This window comes from Schistocerca serialis, chromosome 9 (assembly GCF_023864345.2).
Source record: "Schistocerca serialis cubense isolate TAMUIC-IGC-003099 chromosome 9, iqSchSeri2.2, whole genome shotgun sequence".
Lineage (NCBI taxonomy): Eukaryota > Metazoa > Arthropoda > Insecta > Orthoptera > Acrididae > Schistocerca > Schistocerca serialis.
The window spans coordinates 100475483-100491565 of record NC_064646.1 but is presented as its reverse complement, the minus strand read 5'-3'; positions in this window follow the sequence as shown (position 1 = coordinate 100491565).

Here is a 16083-nt window from a genome sequence, read left to right as displayed (position 1 = left end):
CGTCGTCTCACGCGGTCTGCACGTCCAGCACGAACGCTGGTCCAACTGAGGCGCCAGGTGGAAATGGCATGGCAAGCCGTTCCACAGGACTACATCCAGCATCTCTACGATCGTCTCCATGGGAGAATAGCAGCCTGCATTGCTGCGAAAGGTGGATATACACTGTACTAGTGCCGACATTGTGCATGCTCCGTTGCCTGTGTCTATGTGCCTGTGGTTCTGTCAGTGTGATCATGTGATGTATCTGACCCCAGGAATGTGTCAATAAAGTTTCCCCTTCCTGGGACAATGAATTCACGGTGTTCTTATTTCAATTTCCAGGAGTGTATGTTCACATCACAAATTATTTTGTAAACTTGCCTTCATGCTCATAAATTACAGATGCGGGTCAGCAATTCATACTCAACACCTTTTACACATTACGACAACAGAATTTTTAGCTGTTTATTTTCAAATTTTCTTTTATGTCTGTTAGACATTATCAGTGGCTAATAGCCAAAAATTTTTGGTGCAGCAGTGTGCGTCCTTTTTTTGTGCTAAGGACAACCTGAATGTGACGGAATATCAGTTTTCCTTCTGGCACTGTAATTATGTGCATCATTGTTCCTGGATTCTTTACAACAAACTTCATGGGAGAATGAATATACAGGTTGCGGCGCTTATATCCCGACAAATCAAAGTTTTTTTTAAAAAAGCAAAGTTATTAAAACAAAATAAAAATAGAAATGAAGATCCTTTTACATATAAGTGGCTGTATCATTCAAGAGTAACATTGCTCGGTTTAACCCCCTTCAGCCGCAATGAGCGCTTCCAATCTAGTCCTGAAGCGATAGCACGCACACTTTCATGCAGCGAACGCTGCCTCGATAGTGGTGCGTAGAGATGCGACATTATGGTGCCTCGCCATATTGGTAACTCTTTCGACTACGCTCCAAACATAGTTGTCGAGGGGGTTCAGATCCGGGCTATTTGGGGACCGGAACTCCTTTGACTAGAACATGTCAACGTTATCCGAGACGCAGTTTTGGACTAAATGACTCTTATGAGGCCCTCCTCTGCCATCCGACGCATTGTTCGCTCGCTCACATTCAATACGGTCGCCAATTCTCTCAGCGACTGCCCCGGGTCCTCCGAAAATAGCGCCAGAGCCTTTACGATGACTGCCGCAGTTCCTCGAATGAGGTTTCCTCGTTGCGTTAGCAGAACATTCCCCAGACTTCTCTGAACCATTATATGAGGGCTTTTGAATAAAGAATGATCATAAATTTTTTATGGTCATGATTTCTCGCGCTAAAATTTAATCTTATGATATTCTGTTGGCTTAATGTGCAACAAACACGCCGTACTAGTTTCATTGTTGGGACTCCTGGTTCCCGCCTGTGATAGGCAGGTAAGGTCAGACATGTTCAGTATCGCCTACCGCAGCAATGGAGGTAACACGCGAGGAACAATATGCGGCTTTGAAATTCTGCTTTAGTCCTAACAAATCTTCAGCTGAGGCCTACACAATGTTACAGGAGGCCTATGGAGAGTCTGTTCTTCCCTACATCACTGCTCGAAGATGGTTTAAAATTGTCAAACAGGGGACACAATCAATTTATCAACACTGCTGCTGTCAATGTGAGAGAGAATCGAAGATCACTTTCTGAAATACCGAACATTTCATTGGGCACCACCCACACGTTGGTGACAGAAGAATTACACACGACACGTGTTTGTGCGTGATGGGTTCCAAGACTGTTGATTCCCGAATAAAAGGACATTCGCGTGCAGAACTGCAAGCAGTTGATGTTAGAGAAAGATCCGGAGTTTCTTTCAAATGTAATCACTTCTGATGAAACTTGGCTACATAATTTTGATCCTGAGAGCAAATAGCAAAGCTCAGTGTGGAAATATTCTTAATCACCAACACCCAAAAAAACAAAAGTGGTTGCTTCCGCTGGGAAAGTTATGGTCATCTCATTCTTTGATATTCATGGAATGGTTTATCAGAATGTTGTACCTGCACACATATCAGTAACTGGACAATGCTACAAGGATGTCCACAAAACATTGCGAGTCCATATCAGGCGCAAAAGACCACATTTCCATGAAGCAAGCTGGATGCTGCACCACGATAACGCGGCCGCGTATTGCCAGTGTTCTTGCTGAATATGTTGCAAAAATCAACGTGAAGTGCATCCCTCATCCTCCCTATAGTCCGGATTTAGCCCCATGTGACTTTTTTCTATTCCCTAACATGAAGAAACGCATTCGTGAGAGACGTTATCAATCGTCAAAAGCAGTGGTGAAGGCTGCGGATGCGATTTTGAAGGACCTCTCAAAAAATTGTTTCCAACATGTATTTGAAGACATTAGAAACGCTGGGACAAGTGCACCGCATTCATGGAAGACTACTTTGTGAAGCACCATCAAAATTATGGAATGAGGAAAAGTATGTTGTCAAAAAAATTATGACCATTCTTTACCGAACAGACCTCGCACTTGGCCACAATATCATAAACAGTTCATCGCGGTTACGCGAAGAATCGAACTATTTCAGCGGGCGAAGGCTCAGCGAAAAGACTTTCGATAATCGCTGCTCTTCGGTTGTACTCCGCACTTGTCCGACCCTTCTCTGCCATTTTGAGGCTCTGACTGTTTACTAGATACCCACGTGTTTCAAGAACGCCAATCGTTACTTTCGGCGGAGCTGCGATATGGCGGAAAATTCAAAATGAAGTTTGTCCGGATTTAAGCGCCGCACCACATACTGTGAAGCTGTAGTGAGAATGCCCAACCCCTTACATAGATATCTACAATTAGATCGTGGGTGATCACATATTATTCGTACAGCTCATTTTCGCGCAATGAAGACTTTCTTTCGTGAACATGAGTTACCCGATGACAATATTCCATATTGCATCAAAATATGTCGATTTACTGATTTGTCTTTCCTCAAGATCCGCAATGATTCTAATTGAAAGTGTTCGCTGATATGAAACTTCCTGGCAGATTAAAACTGGCTGCCGGACTGGGACTCGAAATCGGAACCTTCACCTCCAACGCTTGAGCTATCCAAGTACGACTAGCACGACTGACAGAAGTCCCGATTTCGAGTCTCAATCCGGCACCCAGTTTTAACCTGCCAGAAAGTTTCAATACTAGTGTCATCCCCAAAAGAACTAATTCTGCTTGTTGTATACTAGGTTACATATACGAGGGACAATAGCGGGCCTAACATTGAATGGTAAGTCGTTTGTAACAGTATCGTTTGCACATGACCTCTTACGCCTTTGTGTCTCCTGGCCCTTTACTTCAAGAAGATGAACTTTTTAAGTACTCGACATGCGATAGATACACTGTTGGGGAATCCTGCAGCAGTATCACCTGACATCGGCCGCTCTTGTCGATCCCGCTACACACGAGCGACTTACCAAGCAATTTCAGTCAGTACTTCGAACTCCACAATATCGGGAAGTTCTGTTTTGCTTATAAGTAATGGTTGTAAGGTAATGCATATGCTGGCGAGATATCAGCCAGATGAAAGTTATGAGGTCCAAAAGATAAAGAGTCGGTTCAGCTGAAGGAGCGAGAAGGAAGTGTGAAAAGCTTTCACGACAGGCCGTGGGTTCGCCGATAAAACCTAATCGGCGGTTTTTCCCAACAAGCAAGAAGCGGATGGCCAGACAGCAAGGCTGCTCTGGTGTGACGGATTTGCAAAGTGGCGGCATCTGCAAAATGATCGATGATGGGTGCCTCCAAATAGTTTACAATTCAGTAGTAATACGACGTTTAATCGTAACTCAAATCCAGTCATATCAATGAACCCACGGCATTTATTAAGGCTTTAATATTAACCTTTAACGTCCCGGGCGCGATGTCACAAACCTCTAGCGTTTATTGTTACTCCGCTGTTAATGTATAGGAGATTACAGCCTTGTCTAGTTCTTCCCAGAAGCTGCCGTAGTTTGCTTTGTCAATAGCACTTGAATGTGATGTGGACCTACACAATTACTGTTTCTTCCGTGCTAGCGGTCTCACAGACCGCACCTGGGACTTTGCGCTAGGGATTCAGTAGCTAGGTCTTTGACTGCTGACTTTGATGATATTGTTTTAACCCTTTCGTCAGCCGTGGGAAACATGCTTCCCACTACAATGAACTCGCTCCTAGTCCCGTGGGATTCACAGTTCCCACCTCTGTACGATGCTACCACCTAGTGATCAGTGTAGAGTACTACTTCCAATCGGAAGTTCCCGCCGTTTTTGCTGTTGTGTGACCTCACTTTCACAGTTGGAGCAAATTTGATATTCTGTATGATAAATATACCTATCTGTTAACTACTATCTGTTCTCCATTTATTAAAAAGAACTGCTCGATGATTTTGCCCACAAAAGGGTTAAAATGGTCTGAGAACAGGTTAACAAGTGGCGTTGGATTCGACAGTGACATCGAAATTGAAAGTGAACTTAATTCAAAACAGGAGCAGACCGAAAGTGAAGACGAATTTGTGAATTCTTTGAAAGGAACAAGTGAGCAAAGAGATGAAGACAGAAGTGTGGACACTGAGTCTTCACCGAAAAATTCTGTTACAAATATACATAACTGAAACAAATGTCGCTGGGTGTCGAAGCCTTTTCCAACGATGGCCAATGGCATTATTTTTCCTTATGTTGGACATAAGTGAGGTGAACGCGTTTTTCTTTCATAGTTCCTACAAAGACGGTATTCATATGATCTGCTTTAATTTTCTGAAGATGCTTGCAAACTCATTGGCAACACCACAGATAAAAAGCGAATCAACAACTATCACATACCCTGTGAACTACGTGCAACCATTCGTGTTTTGGCTGTAGCAGAACCAAAGGTAAAATTCATCGTAGAAAGACTGGAAAAACGCAAAACATGCTCCACCTGTGACCCAACAAAGAAGAGAAAGACGCCTCGTATAGGTCATTGTTGCAAGAAACCAATCTGTCTTGATTTCTTTGCAAAAATTACCAGGAGAGTACAAAGAAAACATCTGAGAAGGAAATTAAAAACTCGAAAAGTGCTAGAGTAATATTCATTTTTTGAATGTTGTATGGGAGGTCTTTTTGTGTTTTTATTGTCACATTTATAATAAACAAAATTACAGCAAAAATTAAAATTTAGAGTGCAAGTTATTTGAGTATTTATAACATTAATATAATCACGTAATATTATGTTCATTTTGTGCAGTTTTTTGTTTAAATCCATTTTTTCTTAAAAATAAACTTGAAAATTTATTTGTAAATGTAACCTTTCATATAAAAAACTGAACTGTTTCACTGAAACTGCTGAATGCAATTTTTATGGCTATTTAAATATAGGGGTCTCTCAGACTGCTCCTGGAACAGAGAATGTGAGAAAAAGAAAATGACATGGGAAGCTAAGGGTTAAAATTATCACACAGTTTACAAAATTTTGTTGTTTACAGTAACCCCTGAAAATATTAACTGCTGAACAATTAATGCAATCGTCTTAAACAATGAGTTGGATGGTATCTACGCACTATAGTTATCACTGCAGAAAGCCACACATTGGTACATACTTCATTTAATACAATTTTGTGTAGTTTAAATATTTTAATTATGTATACGTGTTAAATCATCACACACTCCACAGTACCACAAAAAATGAGTACAGTATGACAATGCTCATATCTCGCCATATGTTACCATATTACATTGGTCTAGATTATTAATTGTTTTCTGATTTATCTAACTAAAACTTACACTACTGGCCATTAAAATTGCTACACCAAGAAGAAATACAGATGATAAACGGATATTCATTGGACAAATATATTATACTAGAACTGACATGTGATTCCATTTTCACGCAATTTGGGTGCACAGATCCTGAAAAATCAGTACCCAGAACAATCAGCTCTGGCCGTAATAACGGCCTTGATACGACTGGGCATTGAGTCAAACAGAGCTTGGATGGTGTGCACAGGTACAGCTGCCCATGCAGCTTCAACACAATACCACAGTTCATCAAGAGTAGTGACTGGCGTATTGTGACGAGCCAGTTGCTCGGCCACCATTGACCAGACGTTTTCAATTGGTGAGGGATCTGGAGAATGTGCTGGCCAGGGCAGCAGCCGAACATTTTCTGTATCCAGAAAGGCCCGTACGGGACCTGTAACATGAGGTCGTGCATTATCCTGCTGACATGTATGGTTTCGCAGGGATCAAACGAAGGGTAGAGCCACGGGTCTTAACACATCTGAAATGTAACGTCCACTGTTCAAAATGGTGTATGTGCGAGCAAGAGGTAACCGAGACGTGTAACCAATGGCACCCCATACCATAGCGCCGGGTGGTACGCCAGTATGGCGATGACGAATACACGCTTCCAATGTGAGTTCACCGTGATGTCGCCAAACACGGATGCGACCATCATGATGCTGTAAACAGAACCTGGATTCATCCGAAAAAATGACGTTTTGCCATTCGTGCACCCAGGTTCGTCGTTGAGTACACCATCGCAGGCGCTCCTGTCTGTGATGCAGCGTCAAGGGTAACCGCAGTCATGTACTCCGAGTTGATAGTCCATGCTGCTGCAAACGTCGTCGAACTGTTTGTGCAGATGGTTGTTGTCTTGCAAACGTTCCCATTTGTTGACTCAGGGATCGAGACGTGGCTGCACGATCCGTTACAGCCATGCGGTTAAGATGCCTGTCATCTCGACTGCTAGTGATACGAGGCCTTTGAGATCTAGCACGGCGTTCCGTATTACGCCCCTGAACCCACCGATTCCATATTCTGCTAACAGTCATTGGATCTCGACCAACGCGAGCAGCAATTTCTCCATACGATAAAGCGCAATCGCGATAGGCTACAATCCGACCTTTATCAAAGTCGAAAATGTGATGGTACGCATTTCGAGGCATCACAATAACGTTTCACCAGGCAACGCCGGTCAACTGCAGTTTGTATGAGAAATCGGTTGGAGACTTTCATCATGTCAGCGCGTTGTAGGTATAGCCACCGGCGCCAACCTTGTGTGAATGCTCTGAATAGCTAATCATTTTCATATCGCAGCATCTTCTTCCTGTCGGTTAAATTTCGCGTCTGTAGCACGTCATCTTCGTAGCAATTTTAATGGCTAGTAGTGTATTTTCGCTTGGCTTGTTAAGCATTAGTAATTTTGAGAGAAGTATAGTGAGTGGCGAATTTTGAACAAAACCTACATATTTCACTTGTTGCCATATTAAAATTTGCTTCTTTTGTCCAAACATAGTTGAGTTTACATAGTGTCAGCACACTAACATGTCGTGCAGACGCCACTGCGAGAGAATTCTGAAACAGTTGTTTCTTAAGTTTGTTAAATGAAGAAAAGTGAGGTCAGTAGCTTATGAGAAAGCATATCCTCGGTACAAAGTATGTGTGTTATGTCATCACTTATGTTGTTCCAAAACCCATAGCATTTTTCGTTTCACCAATTATCAATGGCCTCTAAAAATTATAATCTTTTATCGAAAGAGTTCTGTATTTAGTGGAATAGCACGGGAGATAATGTTTTGCATAAGCATGTGGGGAAGATACTCTCCTCTTTGCGTGCTATCATATGCCAAAATCACATTTGGATATGTCAAACCATTTATGAAATGTGAGAAATGCTGTGGATACTCCACTCTGGCTTTATAGCTGGCGCTTCGCGTTCGCAACTGAGTGTGCTACATCAGATCAGTTTTCTCGAGACTGGTGACGGGTAGAGGCCTCCATCCAAGTCTAAAGAAAAATTCGGTATGTTAACTGAATTTCATATGGAGTAACATATTACGTAATATGCACCAGAAGTAAAATCATAGCAACCCGAATTTTCCTTGCAAACTTTTTCGAATTTAGCGCAGTGTTTTACTTCCATGAAAATATGACAAGAACTGTGACCATTAACGAAATGATGAGAAAAATCATCATGAATCTAACATATAAAGCTACAAGTAACACAAAAATGTTTTTTTTTTATCCCGAATAGTTTCTGCAAAATCGTTTGAGAAAGACTGCAGGGCGTGCGCCTTGATCCTGTCATCGTCGACTGGGTGAAAGGTGGTAAACACTGTTCGCCTCCGCTTCTGAAGAAACGAATGAACTCGCTCGGGGCTTTGGACGAAAATTGGTCACTACGCATCGGCCATCTTATTCTGTGTGGACTCTACCATCATCTCTTTAGAAAATGGAACACCAGACATTTGATTATGGGGCACTGGCTTCGCTCGCTTTTAAGTAACTCTGCTTTCCATAACGAGCCCACTTGTGTTGCATGGATAAAAAAAAGGCGGGAAAAGGCCGCTGTTATGTGCTGTGCCGACTTCCTCGATTACCTTCTTCCAAGTATTGTTTCCAACGTGGCTACGAGGTGTTTCCAAACTGTTGTACAATGAGTCTTTTTAAGGTAATCAACAATAGCTTAATTCAGCGCTTCCTGGAGCATTGTTTAGTGCTTCAAAATGCCGTGTGCAATAACTACTGTGTGCACGCCTCTATGCGTTAAAGTCTGTTCACTTTCGAGGAAGATGCTCCTCCCGTTGAAGTTACTTTGTGATTCCAGTGGCGGTGAGCAGTGTTGCCACTGTGTAGCCAGCCACAATTCATAAGGGGCTGCACGTACCTACAAAACAGGCAACATCGTAACGAGCTTCTGACGCACTACGATTGAATGGCTGCTGATCCCTTTCACACAGCTTGATGAAACGTCAGTCACAAAGTAATTTTAATCGGAGTGCACTCACAAACTTTTTATAATTGGTTTTTTGTTTATAAGCAACAGTATTCACACTTTTGATTATTTCCTACGTAACACGTCCGACGTTCAGAATCAGTAAACATTATTGGTATATCAGTCAAATTATCTTTTCTAATTATTTCGTTGCTTTATTTCCTAGTTTGTTGATCATTTTGTTGCGAACATGTCAAATATAATCGTAAAAGTGTGTAATTTAGATCAACTTTAAAAATGTGTCACATTCTTAATCATTTTGATGGTACAAAAAGGTTCACTTTGAAGGTAATCTTCAGTCATGCACACCTTTTAAATATCAAAGTAATTCTCTGGAATAATAAATTTTTTTGTCACCTATAAAATTTACTTCTTGTGGCATGACACATTTCAAAACAATGGCAGTTTCAGAGTTGTTTTGCCCCCCCCCCTCCTCCTCCCAGTGGAAAAATTTAATTTCTGCGGACGCTTATGGTCCAGTATTAATTAATAAAGCGTTCAGCGATGACTGATGATGAAGTTGTTCACGTGCAATTCCGACCTCCGGGGGAGCTAGGGGGGAAAAAAATACCACGATTTGACATGGGGCACGGGGTCAAATGTTTAGTAAACGCTTTAAATGTCATTTACCTTCTGTTCATTGTATTGTATTACAAGTAACTAACAAGGGAACCTCCCCATCGCACCCCCCTCAGATTTAGTTATAAGTTGGCACATTGGACAGGCCTTGAAAAACTAAACACAGATCAATCGAGAAAACAGGAAGAAGTTGTGTGGAACTATGAAAAAAAAGCAAAATATACAAACTGAGTAGTCTATGCTCACGACAGGCAACATCAAGGTAAATGTGGGTTCAGGGGCGCCGTGGTCTCGTGGTTAGCGTGAGCAACTCCGGAACGAGAGGTGCTTGGTTCAACTCTTCCCTCTGGTGAAAAGTTTAATTTTTTTTATTTTCAGACAATTATTATCTGTCCGTTCGATGTGATCACTTTTTTTGGGAATGATTATCACATCCACAAGAAAACCTAAATCAGGCAAGGTAGAAGAATCTTTTTACCCATTCGCCAAGTGTACAAGTTAGGTGGGTCGACAACATATTCCTGTCATGTGACGCACATGCCGTCACCAATGTCGAATAGAATACATCACACGTGTTTTCCTGTGGAGGAATCGGTTGACCTATGACCTTGCGATCAAATGTTTTCGGTTCCCATTGGAGAGGTTGTAACCTCCCCACAAAAATTTATAATCGACAATTTTATATGGAAATGGAGCCAAGCGGCAATATCGTCCCCTCAGAAATATTTAAATAAAAAATATAATAATAAATGGGACCCAAGAATAACCTCCCTGCAATCAAATGTACTGACAAAGGCAACAAAAATGTGAATCGCAATCTGACTCAAGTATAAGTTCTTCATAAAATTAAAGTCCATTCAGTGATAAAAAAATGTCAGTGATAATAATGATTCAATTAAACCGAAATATCGGTCTTTGGCCCTGTGCAAAAATCAAAATTAAATTCTTACCTCATTGCAACACCTAGTCAATTTCTGCTCTTGTTGTTGCGCACCGCTTGGAGGAACTGCATTGCAAATAATAATATTCCTTTTTTTTTTTTTTTTGTAATCTAATTGAAAACTGAAACTTTTGTTTAGGGGAAGTGGAACGAAATAGTTACTTCAATTAAATGAAAATTTTATGTAAAATTGCTTTTGAAATCAAAGTTATTATTGGGGGCACTTGTTGAAAATTAGTTACAATAGTTAAACTTTACATTATCTGATGATTACCTTAATTAACAGTATACCTCATTCAGCATCTTGACCAGTGTTGTCGCCAGACCACATCACGCAACCCCACTGGGCTGCTACCACTGACCAACCGCTCTGCATGACGACTACTAGCGTACTGCACGCGACAACTACTGACAGAGTACTGCACTCAACTAGACAGAGCTACAGACTCGCAACGACAGACTGACAGACTGAGAACCGCTCGCAACACTCGCTCGGTCAAGCGCATACTCTCTGGTCACAGATGCTACAATGCCTCGCCATCGCTGCTATGTTACATACGTGTTTCATAACCCTCCACTGGGGGGGCAAAAATTTGGCAGCGATGGTGAGTCATTTGGACTTGCCAAGCGTGGCAAAATTTTTCTTTAATTAACAAAATTCTACAACTTACAGAATATTTAAATGTTGTGCACACGCACTAAGTACAAAATATATCAGACAAAGACAAAATGTGAGTACAAAACATAGTAGCAAATCAGAAAAACGTATATACAAATCATTGGACAGATAACAAAGTGCACAGGCACTGAAAAAATTCTTTAGCATATTCAGAACAAATAAACAGACTGGCAAAATATTATGTTGACAAGTGACATGAGTGCACATGCACTGCAGTTGAGAACATATGAGTAATTGATGAAATGTATGTACAATTAGTAACAAATGGCATAAGTGCATTCGCATTAAAGTATTGAATATACAGAATAGTAGAAATCATATTGAAAAATAAGAAAAGTGTACAGGCACTGAAGTTCAGTAGAAAACATATTAACACCTAAGAGAAGTGCTCATGCACTGTAGTTCAGAAAATAAAAAATGTATATACGATATAAAAGACAAAAGTGCACATATACTGTACTTCAGGACAAATCAAAAAAATGTCTTTAGCATTTTGGCAATAAATAAACATAATAGCAAAAAAAAATTCATGTCGACCAGTGACATAAGTGTACTCGCACTGGAGTTTAGCGAATTGAAAAAATGTATAACCCATGAACATAAATAATGTTAGCAAAAAATGATTTTCACTATGTGACAAGAATTAGGATAGGAAAGGGAAGGATTGCATCATGGTTGTAGCACTTTAGATTGCACACAGCTGTTTTGAAAGTCCATATCTTTCCACAGAAGTACAACACCAAGTGACACAACTTGAAGTTCTTTTCCCCTCAGAATTTATCAGCATAGCCAAGTCACTGAACTGTCGTAGTAATATTCCATTTTTTTTTTTTTTGGCAGTATATTAGGTACACCAAACAGCGGGACCATAATAACGTCTTCATCGCTCACGGTGGTGGACAGCATGTCGTGTCAACACCACGCTCTTACACGGCACATCAACGTAGAATTAGTGCAAAACCAAATATAGTGCTCCATGATCACTAGGATAAACAGGACAAATGGACATTGCAGTAATTCAGGGTAGTTAGCTCATAAGGTGAAGGACATTAAGTCACATAATATTGTCAATTACAGTAGTAGTTTGCGGCATTCATAGCCCAGTTATTGAACATTTCTGTACCATGTATGTAGTATTACAGAAAAATGTTCATTAATTGTTTTACATAGAATCAGTAATCTTCTTTTCCTACTTACAAAGCATTATTAAATAATCGCATTCTTTTCCAGTTACAAAGTATAGCATAGTTAATTAATCATTTGTCATTCCAATATAGCATTAATCATTAACCTTCTCCTAATTACAAAGCATCATGAAACAATCGCATTCTCTTCCAGTTACAAAGCATAGCATAGTTAATTAATCATTTGTCATTCCAATAGTATTAATCATTAACCTTTTCCTAATTACAAAGCATTATTAAACAGTCGCATTCTTTTCCAGTTACAAAGTATGGCATAGTTAATTAATCATTTGTTATTCCAATATAGTAATAATCATTAGCCTTCTAATTATAAAGCATCATGAAACAATCGCATTCTTTTCCAGTTATAAAGTATAGCATAATTAATTAATCATTTGCCTTCCAATAGTAATAATCATTAGCTTTTTCCTAATCACAAAGCATTATTAAACAGTCACATTCATTTCCAATTATAAAGCATAGTTAATTAATCATTTGTCATTTCAATAGTAAGAATCATTAGCCTACTAATTACAAAGCATAATGAAACAATCACATTCTTTTCCAGTTACAAAGTATCAACATTGAAAACAAGAGCTAATTAATGGCATAATTAATAACAATTCATTAAGTGACACTAATTATTGGCACTCAGTGGCCATCATGTATCGAATAGTATAAACCATTGTTCCTCATTCAGTATTATTCAGATCATTACAAAGTCATTATTAAAAATCAGTTAATTATAGTCATAGCATTAATAATTATGGGGATTATAAGTAGTCTCATTACAATAACAGTGGCAATTACTAGCCAGTTACTAAGCATTATTTTATATATATGTGTATTTTTGTTGTCTCATTAAGAAGTCATTACTCAAGTGACATACTATTCAGAGCTAATCAGTATTATTCAGAATTTTCTGAAACTGGTATCACTATTTGGGACTGTTAATACATTTTTTTTTTGTTAGCAATGCATTGCATTGGGATCGATAATTAATTGCTGAGGCATAACACTTTTTGCTTTTGACCTATTGCTGCAAATGAGGATAGGTAACGTCATTCGTCATGAGTCAGCTGTAGCAAGGTTATGTAACAAGGCAGTATATGTGATTACATTTATAAATGGTAAACACAAATGGGTAAAAAAAAAAACAAAAATGCAAGTACTAGAACAGGTATAATAAGTAACAGTTTTAGTAAGTATCATGACAAGCATCTCCTGGAAAAAAATACAAAATGGATTATTGACCTGAAAGAAGAAACGCACACTATGCTGAAAAGTAGTGAACTTCGAATTAACAAGTAGTGAAATGTGTATAAAATGTGTTCCATAGCTGTCCTTTCCAAAACTTTCCGTCATCCTACTATGCAATATAACACCTGCTGTCAAAACAAACTGCAACAAATACTTAAATAACTACATAGCATAAATATAAAACTCTAACATTATCCTCATCTGTAAAGAAAAAACTTCATTATCAATCACTTCATTATCCATATTATCATAACTTCACTATTATCATCACCTGTAAATAAAAACTTCATTATTCATAATACCATATCCTTCATCATTATTCATCAGTATTCATTATCATCTGCAAAAAATCACTTCATTACTCATTATACAATTATTCCTTATCTCTAGCATATTTCATCACTAAAACTAAGATGTGTAGTTCAGTCTGACAGCCTGCATCAATCACCTTGTATTCTGAAAGAAAAAATTAGTTAAGACTGCTATTCTACGATGAGTATAGTATATTCTTGTTAATGCTTGTTAATCCTGATCCATTTACTCTTCCTCATCAAGTTATTGCATCTTCTTTCGTTTATTCCGTACGTGAAATTTCCATTTCTGTTGAATTTATTTCTTACACGCATCATTTCTTTCTGAAATTGATGAACAGAGATTAATGTCTTGCATTTAAATCATATACCCACTAAATAATGACTGGTTTATGGTAACATAATTAACCATACAGCATAACATGACAGAAAACGTAATATGTCAAAGGCATTGACAGTGTTCAGATGCAAAAATGTACACAGAATAATACAATGCAGCAGCAAAATGTAAAACAGTCACGATGTTGAGATGTCATAAGGCAAAAAAAATGTCAAAGTCAACTGGTGTGTGTTATATCTTAACTATTTCACAGTGCATATAAACAAAACTGGAGTACAATCATATACACAAAAAAAGTGGAAAATGTGCACGGTCTGATGTGTAACGACAAGAAAAGCGACCTGCTAACCTTACCTTGCCGGGCACTTGCCAAGAAAAAATGCGATAATCATCAGTAATTAGTCAAGTGAAATAATTGCATTAATAAATGACGTCATAGTGTGTTGAATCATAAAGTGTCTTCATTCAATAAACGGTTTAATGTTTGAGATATGGTGGTTGCCTTTCGATTTTCTAGTTCTCAAAGTTTCGACGTGTACAACATTGGGGTGAGGGATGCTGCGAATCCGATATGGACCTGCGTATAGAAGTTCAAATTTACTGCACTTACCTTTTAATTTACTGGATAAATAATGTGTACGTACTAATATTTTCTGTCCAACGTGAAAGTCTCGGCGTCTACAAACCTGTTTTTGCTGTCTTCTCCGGCGCTCTGCGGCACGTTTGATGTTGTTCAGCGCAATGTCAATTATTTCGTGGTGTCTTAGTCGACGACATTTAGGGAAGTTTACTAATTCTTTAATTTTGTTTGGTGGTTCAACGTTTTTCAGTATAATAGACGGAGATAGCATAGTGGATTCATTTGGAACGGAATTAATTACGTCTTGGAATGAGAGTATGTGTGTATCCCAATCAATATGTCTTCTGTGGCAGTATACTCTACACAGTTTACCAATTTCTTTCATTAATCTTTCACAGGGGTTCGAAGAAGCGTGGTACTTGGATATATAAAGAAGTTCATCTGCAGATGTAGAGGTAATTTCGGGAGTACCGCAGGGAAGCGTGATAGGACCTTTATTGTTTATAATATACATAAATGACTTAGTTGACAACATCGGTAGCTCCGTGAGGCTATTTGCAGATGACACGGTTGTCTACAAGAAAGTAGCAACATCAGAAGACTCGTACGTACTCCAGGAGGACCTGCAGAGGATTAATGCATGGTGCGACAGCTGGCAGCTTTCCCTAAACGTAGATAAATGTAATATAATGCGCATACATAGGGGCAGAAATCCATTCCAGTACGATTATGCCATAGGTGGTAAATCATTGGAAGCGGTAACGACCGTAAAATACTTAGGAGTTACTATCCGGAGCGATCTGAAGTGGAATGATCACATAAAACAAATAGTGGGAAAAGCAGGCGCCAGGTTGAGATTCATAGGAAGAATTCTAAGAAAATGTGACTCATCGACGAAAGAAGTAGCTTACAAAACGCTTGTTCGTCCGATTCTTGAGTATTGCTCATCAGTATGGGACCCTTACCAGGTTGGATTAATAGAAGAGATAGACATGATCCAGCGAAAAGCAGCGCGATTCGTCATGGGGACATTTAGTCAGCGCGAGAGCGTTACGGAGATGCTGAACAAGCTCCAGTGGCGGACACTTCAAGAAAGGCGTTACGCAATACGGAGAGGTTTATTACCGAAATTACGAGAGAGCACATTCCGGGAAGAGATGGGCAACATATTACTACCGCCCACATATATCTCGCGTAATGATCACAACGAAAAGATCCGAGAAATTAGAGCAAATACGGAGACTTACAAGCAGTCGTTCTTTCTACGCACAATTCGTGAATGGAACAGGGAAGGGGGGATCAGATAGTGGTACAATAAGTACCCTCCGCCACACACCGTAAGGTGGCTCGCGGAGTATAGATGTAGATGTAGATGTATAAATCGGAGAAATGTTTCTAGCTCGTAACATGCGTGTCCATACGCTACTACGAAATTGAGATCCATTGTCAGAAATTACTTTCATCACATGCCCTACATGAGAT